Consider the following 10,104-nt stretch of genomic DNA (forward strand, 5'->3'; position numbering starts at 1 on the left):
AAAGTGAGAGGATGCCTGAGGAATGGAGAAAAGTGTTTTGGTACCAATTTTTAAGAATAAGGGTGATGTGCAGAGCTGTAGTAACTACAGAGGGATTAAACTGATCAGTCACAGCATGAAGTTATGGGAAAGAGTAGTGGAAGCTAGGTTAAGAAGGGAGGTGATGATTAGTGATCAGCAGTATGGTTTCATGCCAGGAAAGAGCACTACAGATGCGATGTTTGCTCTGAGAGTGTTGATGGAGAAGTACAGAGAATGTCAGAAGGAGTTGCATTGTGTCTTTGTGGATTTTTGAGAAAGCATATGACAGGGTGCCTAGAGAGGAGTTGTGGTATTGTATGAGGAAGTCGGGAGTGTCAGAGAAGTATGTAAGAGTGGTACAAGATATGTACGAGGGTAGTGTGGCAGCAGTGAGGTCTGCGGTGGGAGTGACGGATGTGTTTAAGGTGGAGGTGGGATTACATCAAGGATCAGCTCTGAGCCCTTTCTTATTTGCAATGGTGATGGACAAGTTGACAGACTAGATCAGACAGGAGTCCCCATGGACTATGATGTTTGCAGATGACATTGTGATCTGTAGTGAGAGTAGGGAACAGGTGGAGGAGACCCTGGAGAGGTGGAGATATACTCTAGAGAGAAGAGGAATGAAGGTCAGCAGGACTAAGACAGAATATATGTGTGTGAATGAGAGGAAGGATAGAGGAATGGTGAGGATGCAGGGAGTAGAGGTGGCAAAGGTGAATGAGTTTAAGTACTTGGGATCAACAGTTCAGAGTAATGGTGAGTGTGGAAGAGAGGTGAAGAAGAGAGTACAGGCAGGATGGAGTGGGTGGAGAAGAGTGTCAGGAGTAATTTGTGACAGATGAGTACCAGTAAGAGTGAAAGGGAAGGTCTACAAGAGGGTAGTGAGACCAGCTATGTTATACGGGTTGGAGACAGTGGCATTGACAAAAAGGCAGGAGTCAGAGCTTGACGTGGCAGAGTTGAAGATGTTAAGATTTGCACTGGGTGTGATGAGGATGGACAGGATTAGGAGTAAGTATACTAGAGGGTCAGCCCAGGTTGGAAGGTTTGGAGACAAAGCCAGAGAGGCAAGATTACGTTGGTTTGGACATGTGCTGAGGAGGGATGCAGAGTGTATTGGGAAAAAGATGCTAAGGATGAAGCTGCCAGGTAACAGGAAAAGAGGAAGGCCTAAGATAAAGTTTATGGATGTGGTGAGAGAGGATATGCAGGTGGTTGGTGTGACAGAGCAAGATGCAGAGGACAGGAGGAAATGGAAACAGTTGATCTGCTGTGGCGACCCCTAACGGGAGCAGCCGAAAGAAGAAGAAGAATACAACTAGGCAGAAGAAGGCTGGTTTATTTGTATCAAATCAAAGCACAATTTTATACAGTGCCACTCTTAGGCTACCTGTGTGTGTGCTGAAAACATTATTAAGCAGGTGCTTATCCTCTTTGTAATACATATATACTGATCCTTACAATGTTATATGAGGGCATACAAGCAGAGCACCCATTTAATGAAGTGCAAAAACAGATGGTTAGCTCTCCAAAGTCTTTTCATGCAACAAGCTGTTGTGCTGTTCTGGCATGATGCTTTTCTAGGTAGATGCTTTATGCCTTGCTGCCCTCCACGATGCGTGCTGCTCCTTTCATACATTTGTATTTTAAAATCCTTACCACATTTTCTAACCACATTTATGAAAGGACTGCAAGGTTACCAGTCTTAATATTTTGTAAAAAAGTCTAGGATGTGGTATTCCTGTTGGAAACTCATTACACAAAATAGGAAATAGCATTATAAAATGCTTGTCATATTAAAAAAATATTGTGTCGGTATTAAGTGACTTAATTTAATCTGTAAATAAAAATGTCCATCTTCTTTTTATTTGTACATAATCAAATAATAAACATGACATATTGGTTGAATCTATAAAGCGGAACAATAATCATTAGCACAGTTCTTTCCATTCATGTTTGCAAATGGAAAACAGTATACATTTTCTAAATTACTGACCTTAATTATTCCTGTTTACAGAACACTTGTGTTAGCTTCATGTATGCTTTTTCTTGCCTGGTTGTTGTTGCTTCCAGTCCTTTTATGCATAATTGTATCCCTTTACAGACTGTTAAACAAGTTACGGTACTAAACTTGTTCTGCTTTATCAGTGACTCATATTTTGTAGTTTATCGGATCATGCCTGAAAGTGCATCTAGCAATAGCAGTACGGACTTAGAATTTTTTTCTGCAATCTAATATTCATTTCACCTAAATGGATAAGAAGGCAAACAGATCAAAAGTTAATCTTTCCAATTTTATGAGAAATATGTCCTTAATTAATATGCAATCAGTAGCTTATTTTTATTCAGTATGCATCAGAAATTTGATGAATATACTTGACAGACAATTTAATCTAGTTATGCTTTGATGCAACAAAAAACAAGCTCTCGGGTTTAAATAAAGTAGAAACATTACATAATGGAAATATGAAAAAAAGCAAACAGTATGGGGATGTCTAAGCCAGCTTTTGTGAGATCATAACTGCGATGGGTGCAGTGGTAAACAATACGCATTTCCAGTTGTACTTTATACATCTTAATCAGTTGTGTTTCTTGCTGTAATGGAAAGTGGCAAAGTTTGCATACTCTGGTTCATCATTTATCAAATTACAAAGCACGCACTTTAAACTGGCAATAACCTTCTTGGGGTTTAGAAGATCCTGAATTTCATTCTACTAATTTTGACATAAAATTTTCTCTTAGTCTAACTACGGCTTTCCTCGGTTTCCTTAAGTTAAAGCATTGACAACAAAGACACTGTTCTGTTTCATTCACCAGCACTGTATCCCTTGACAGCTCCCTAAGAAAAGCAAACTAGTGAAGAAAATATGTTTTAGAGGCGCATATGTGTTGTCATTTCACTTTAATATCATTGCATTAATCTAAGGTAATGCAATTTACATAGCATAGCATTAAAGAGTCTGTTTCTGTACTACAGACAGAAAAGTTTTTGTTGAGATTTTCAAAGTGTGTGGTGTTTGTCATTTGTAAATGGAAGGTGGTGAAGTACATTAATCTCAACAAGCATTAGATTACTATTTTTTATAAATGTATAAGACGTTTCCAAATATGGTCATTTGAAAGTGAATATTGGAAAAAAAGAAGTCTACTTAAGAAAAGTCATTGACTGTCCTAGCTGATTTGTTTTTACTGTTTTGCTGCATTTTTGTACTGTTTTATACTATTTTAACTGTATTTTCATTGCTAGATAGTGTTCCATTACTGTAATTGCATTTTTATTGATTTACTTAACTGTAAACTGAAGGACATATTCTAGCTGAAATACGAATGCCCAGAGATTCCTCAACTTTGTCAATGCCAGTGCATTGGCTCAGCTGGTCGATACCCCCACAAGATGAGAAAATATCCTGGACCTGTTACTAACCAACATGAGTAGGCACTGTAGCACCCTTACAGTGCCATCCCCCTTGGTAAGATCCGACCATAAGGCAATCACCTTCGAAGTCACCATCTCCCCTGCCCCCCCCCCCCCCCCTTGCCAGGCTTGAACAAAAAAAAATTTCCAAAGCTGACTACAACCTCCTGAGAGCAGGTATAAGCAGCTTCACAGTCACCATTCCTTCAGTTGAATCAAGTACTAATGTCCAAGCCTACACCAAAAAAAGTATATGAGCACCTATATAGCTGCATGGACTCAGCAATACCTGACAGGACCAAATCATCTTCCTCAAGGAAGAGTAAACCTGTCTGGTGGACAGCAATAATAAACAGGTTCTATAATAAAAGGAAAAAAATTGCTGTCACAGGTCCAAGAAGGAGCAGGTGCCAAGTTGGAAGCAATCTATCTGAACAAGCAAATAAGGTCACTGATGAAATACTCTAAGGCTAACTTTGAGTCCAAATTGGCCACATCCACTAAGGACAATCACAAGGCCTTCTTTGCATAAGTTTGCAATCTCAAAGGTAACTCCCAAATCTGCTCTGAATTGGTGGTCAAGATTACCACATACACAAATGCTATACATATAGTCAACCTGCTGGCAGACAAGTTCAGTAAAAACTTCACTCCCCCATCCCCCCATCAGTAAACCAGGATAGCCCAGCACCTGCTCCCCTCCCCTCATCACCAGGGAGCAGGTTATTAATGCCCTCTCAAAGGCAAAAAATACAGCCTCCATGGGACCCGACAACATCCCTGGCTGTGTCCTACATGAACTCAGGCAAGAGCTCTCAGCACCACTAGGCACCCTATTCAACCAAAGCCTGTGCACCGGTTTCATCCCAGCAGAATGGAGGACAGCTACTGTCATCCCTCTGCACAAAGGTGGAGTGTCCACCGACCCAGGCAATTATAGGCCAATCAGCCTAACTAGCTTGATTTGCAAGGCCATGGAGCACATTATCATGGACCTTATAAACAAAGACACTGGCGATCTCCAAATTCTTGACCTCACACAGTCTGGTTTTGTCAGAGGGAGATCATGCCTTTTAAACTTGGTCGCCTTCTTCAAAAGAGTCAGCAAACCCATGAATGAGGGCAAGACGATGCACACTGCCTACCTTGACCTAGCCAAAGCCTTCGACACAATTCCTCACTTGGGCATAATAGATAAACTCTTCCATCTAGGCATCATCCCATATATTACCAGACTGGTAGCTAACTGGCTCACTGATAGAACCCATTCAGTCAAAATAGGGGAAGCCACCTCTAGTAGTACACCCGTAACAAGCGGCATACCCCAAGGATCGGTCTTGGGGCCTCTACTGTTTAGGATATACTTTTCTGAGGTGCAAGTCAAAACTAGTGGTCTGTGGCTGACAAAGTTTGCAGATGACTGCAAGCTGGGCACTGTCATAAATTCCTCTAGTGATGTGAACATCCTCCAAGAAGGCCTTAACCAAACTAATGACTGGTCCCAGAAGCATGGCCTAAAACTGAATGCCATGAAATGCATCATTATCCCCTTTGGGAAAAATGGTGTCTCCTGTAATTATCACATTAATAACAATGTACTAAGCACACAATCAGTAGTAAGGGACTTGGGCACCCAGGTTGATAGCAACCTGACTTTTGACCACCATGTTGCCTCCATTGTATGGAAGGCTTTCTACATGTCCCACCTCATAACTAAGGGTATGTCATCCAGGAACAAGGAGGTCATAACATCCCTGTACTCCTCCCTTATCAGACCCATTATCAAGTACAATGCCCCCCTTTGGCATGTACCTTGCCAAGCACATGTAGCAGCTGGAGAGACCACAGAGTTTCCTGAAAAGGAAAATCCAGGGTTTCAAACACCTATCCTATACAGATAGGCTAAAATCCCTGTCCCTCTACTCAGTCTCATACAGACTGCTCAGAGGTGACCTGTGTCTGGCATACAAGGCCATCCTAGATTCAGCCTTGATGGAGTTGCTGCATATTCGTAAGTCAAACTCCACTCATAAAACCCGCACGCAAGGTCTCAACCTGGACTGTGACATTAATAGAACTTGTTAGCAGGAAAGATCTGTGTTCCAGTGACTCTCCCATCTGTGGAATAGACTTCCCCTCCATCTCAAGCAGAGTGCATCACAAGTCCTCTTTAAGAGGAACCTGGACAACTGGATGGGAAATAGAATATATACTCCTGGGATCCCACCTGTGTACCTGCTGGACAGGGAAAACAGGTGCTGACTTTGTGGGAACATGGGTGAAATTCTTGGCTAGGCTTATAAGGGCATTAGCGTAACAAACCCTGTGATATATATATATATATATATATATATATATATATATATATATATATATATATATCTGAGTAAAAATAATAATAAAAAAGAAAAACAACAAAACAGAAATCTGGATTGTGACGCAAACATACTTTGCTGTGATAAAAGCACTAAAAACTCAAATATATCTACATTGCCTAATCAGGAGCAGAAAAAAATAACCAAAATGTTAAAAAAAATAAACTCCTCAACAAAGTGAAATCAAAAACTACAAAAACAGAAAATAAATTGGTGTAAGAAGAGAGAGGAAGTAAATAATATGAACTAAGAACAGCCCCACATCAATACAAAATGGTCATTACAGTGCACACACAAATAGGTTCATAGTTTCATAGGTAGATACTAGGCTATTGGCCCTAGGGCCTATATAAGCCTAGCCAAACAATACCCTGGCTTTTGTCACCCAAGAAAATTATTTTCCTGTGCCTCTGTCAGGCAGAGCCACAGAAGTGATCTCCGGGGTGAATTTCCTATCTCCTATCCAATCATCAAGATTTTTCTTGAGTGCTAATGAGGAGCTTTGTTTGATATAGATTGGTAGTTTGTTCCAGAGTATGGGAAGTCTCTGAGACAGGAATCTATCCCTCCAGCATGTTCTGTTTATTGTGGTGACAAGGTTTAGGTCCCTAGAGCGTGTAGCTCGGAGGGATTGGGATTTCTTTACGTGGAGCATGTCCAACAGCTCTGGGTTTGACATAGCTTTGTACGTTAGGCAGAGATCGCCTCTGAGTAGGCGATATGCGACAGAGTAAAGTTTTTTGAGACGGTCATCTGTTTGAGGCTGGTAATCCTCTTTTGCAACCAAAAGTCTCTGTCAGGCATTTTTTGACCTGAAAGGTAAATTTCAAGATACAGTGCAGAAAAGTAAAACACTGTATGAATGCAAATGTATATATATTAAAACTCATTACATCTAATTGACGCCTACAGGTACATCTGCAGTTAACTCATACTGACGCCTCTATGCGTCAAATATTGATTGCTCATATTTGCATCAATAATTCCAAAACCATGCTATGTACAAGGTTTTAAAAAATATATATCTTAAAGCTTACACAACAGCAAACTCAACTGCATTAATATTGGACCTCTGTCTAGTGCAGGTAAAGAAATATTAACTATTGTTTTTATGATATTAATTTATATAGATATAATTTTCACATTTTTCTCAATATTTCAGCAACCAAGTAACACTTACAGAACTATTTAGCCTCATATGAAAGCTCTCAGTTAGATGAATAAAGTGCTGCTGACTGTGTGTAACTTGAGTGGTTGCTGAGATATTGTAGGTTATTTACAAAATATTGCAAACATAATAGTTACTGTGACTTATAAAATTCAGTTTAAGACCTAGAACCTAAAGAATGCTACCACTGTAAAATAGTTTGCACTGAAGGGTTCTTTCATAACCCCTATGGCTCCAGAGATATGAACATTTGTTTGAAATGTGAGGACATCATTTGATTTTGTTAAAAGGCTTAGGGTCTGCCCTTTGGAAGTTACAATGCAAACGTCCTGAGTTCTATTGGAGTGAATGAGTTAAAACAGAAATAAGGCACACATTATCATGATTACAGAAATCAAATTAAAAAAGATAAGTTTACCATCAGCTAAACTAATGTATGAAAAATGTGGGTGGGTGCAGCATTGCTATTCAGATCTTGGAGTAGCCACCAAGATGATTATCTTTGTGAATATGTTTAGGGTCAACAAGCATATCATCAGCTAAATCATCTTAAAAATGATGAGGGAGATTTGTTGCTTGCATACACATGTTTTTCAGTTTTTTGAATTGCCACCAAAATGATTACTCTTATAAATATTTTTTTATACTATTTTACCAAGAAAACAGTATGCTTGTTTGTGATGCACGGTGCTGCTGATGTTTCCTCATCTTGACTCATTCACCCAAGGGCACTGGAACTATAGAACAAGGGGGAGGGAGACATGGGCATTTACGAGATGCTCCATAGTGGAGTTTTTCTTTAAGGAAGACCCAACGCAAATGTGTCATCTTTAAGACGGACCCATGCATGCGTCGCACGCTAACATGGATTTAGCGCACATAAATTAAACAAATAGCTATTCTGTTGGTAAGTGTGCCTGATCATTGCTTCCTTACGGATGGAATTAGGACTTTGCCCTATGTTCTCTTTATTAGGAGTTTTCTGCTTCCTTATGGAAGGTAAGGAGAGTTTTGTTCAATATTATGATGGTTAATATGAAGTGTAAAGTGTTAGATGAAGAGCAGAAAACATGGATATTGTTTGGAAAATTTAGAATTGCCAATTCACATGAGCTTGTTGGTGGTGATTAATTTAGAAGAGTTTTTGGGGAGTATTTTAAAGAGTAGTCTCTGGGGGGGGGGGGGACTCTGGCTAATGATGCCTTACTGACTGAGTTCTAGGCCCAAAAGGAGTGCAACTTTTAATCCTGTGCACTGTGTACAAGCAAGCAAGGATAACAGATGCCCTTGCTAAAAAGAACTCCAGCAGGAAAGCAAACCAAAAAAAGAGAAAGCAACTACTCATAAGAGACTTGATTGTAGGAGGGTAAAGCTAGAAAATGAAAAATACAACCATACCTCTCAACCCGTTAATGCAAGAAAGCTGGACAAAGCTCGACAAAATGGGGGGACAAAGGCTGAAAAATAGGGACAGATTTTAAATATTGCTCTTATAAACTTAGAAAGTTGCTAGAGTAACAGGATTTGTTTTAACATACATTTTGTGAAGGATTTGAATGTCATTATTTAGTGACTTCAAGCCTGAGATCATCCTAATGATTTGCCAGGAAAAAAGAGCAATAGGCCAAAAATATGAGGCAAAAATCTGGACAACATTCTGAGAAAATCTGTACAGTTGAGAGGTATGATTATACAACTATAAAAGTGTTTCCCTGGTGTTGTGGTAGGAAGGAAGAAGAGCATAAGCCTTCAGAACATGTAAGCGGAAGATGAAGAAACAGAAATGAACATCACAGTCAGTCTAGATATAAATAATTTGACAGGACATGATACAGAAGTAGTATTTTATTTACACTTATTTGCACTTTGTTGACCAGGTTAGTCCCACCAGGCCAAAAGCCACTTTTCAGGGGAAACCTGAGGTGGCATTACAAAATAAGTTTTTTTATATATATCAGGCTGGAATTTATTGTTCACAATGACCTGCATAGTACTATCAGTCTCTAGAACAGGAAAGTCTATTAGACATCCATAGGTTCATAGGTTAGTACTAGGCTAACTGCCCTTGCGAGCCACTGTAAGCCTAGCCAGTTATCCCTTGTGAGACTCAAACCCTGCACCTTGTGTTTGTAAGGCAAACACCTTAACCATTAGGGTCACCCTCCCAACCATCGGGTATTAGTATAAGTGGTGACTAATGATCCTCATAGAAAAATGAAGACTATACTGATAAAATGAATTGTACGTGTGTGTGTGTGTGTGTGTGTGTGTGTGTGTGTGTGTGTGTGTGTGTGTGTGTGTGTGTGTGTGTGTGTGTGTGTCTATCTCTAGTGAAATTAGGATCTTGCCAAAAAGGTATAAACTGTGTCACTGGAACACAAGTAGCCTAAATAGGAAGATGTACATGGAAACATTTGTCCTTACTCACCACAGAAAAAGTAGTTGGGTAAATGTTGCAGATTTCTTATACTGCTAAGCTGAGAGATTTAGTTGAGTGTCAAGTGGATTTTACAAGGAGCTGAGAACTTCAGGGGAAGAGTAGTTTAGTGCTGCTTTGTTTGCATTGTTAGTAGCATAGCTGGTAGTACACTTGCTTTTGATGCAGAAGGCTGTTGGTTCTACTCCCACAGTATGTAAATGGATTGCTGATACTGTACTGTCGTGTACTTTAAAGGGAATGGGTCCTGCAGTCCTGTGAATGTCCTCCTCTGGAGGAGCTACCTAGTAACTATGAACCAGTTATCAGTTTGCCATCCATTCCCTATTGCAATATTACTAGCTTATCATTTTTTAATGTAACATAGGCAATTTATTCTTCAAGGCAACCGACACTTTATTTGTAGATAAAACAATGAAATATAAAGTTGTTTTCTTGCAGCAACCTCTTCATTAGTTACAGATCCCTTTAATGTGGAATTATTTAGATGACTTTACTTCTGCAGAGATTTTGCATATTTACTGATATAGTTTTGTCGTTATTGTTTCATACATTTTGTTCATTGCTTACTAGAAGACCGTTCAAAATACATTCTAGCAAGTAGTGTTGTATTGTGCAAGGAATACAATTTGATACAATCAGGAAGGTGAATCAAAAAATGCATATATGTATGCATGGCCCTAAA

The sequence above is a fragment of the Protopterus annectens genome, chromosome 1.part1 (assembly GCF_019279795.1).
Source record: "Protopterus annectens isolate FY-2018-M chromosome 1.part1, PAN1.0, whole genome shotgun sequence".
NCBI classification, from domain to species: Eukaryota; Metazoa; Chordata; order Ceratodontiformes; family Protopteridae; genus Protopterus; species Protopterus annectens.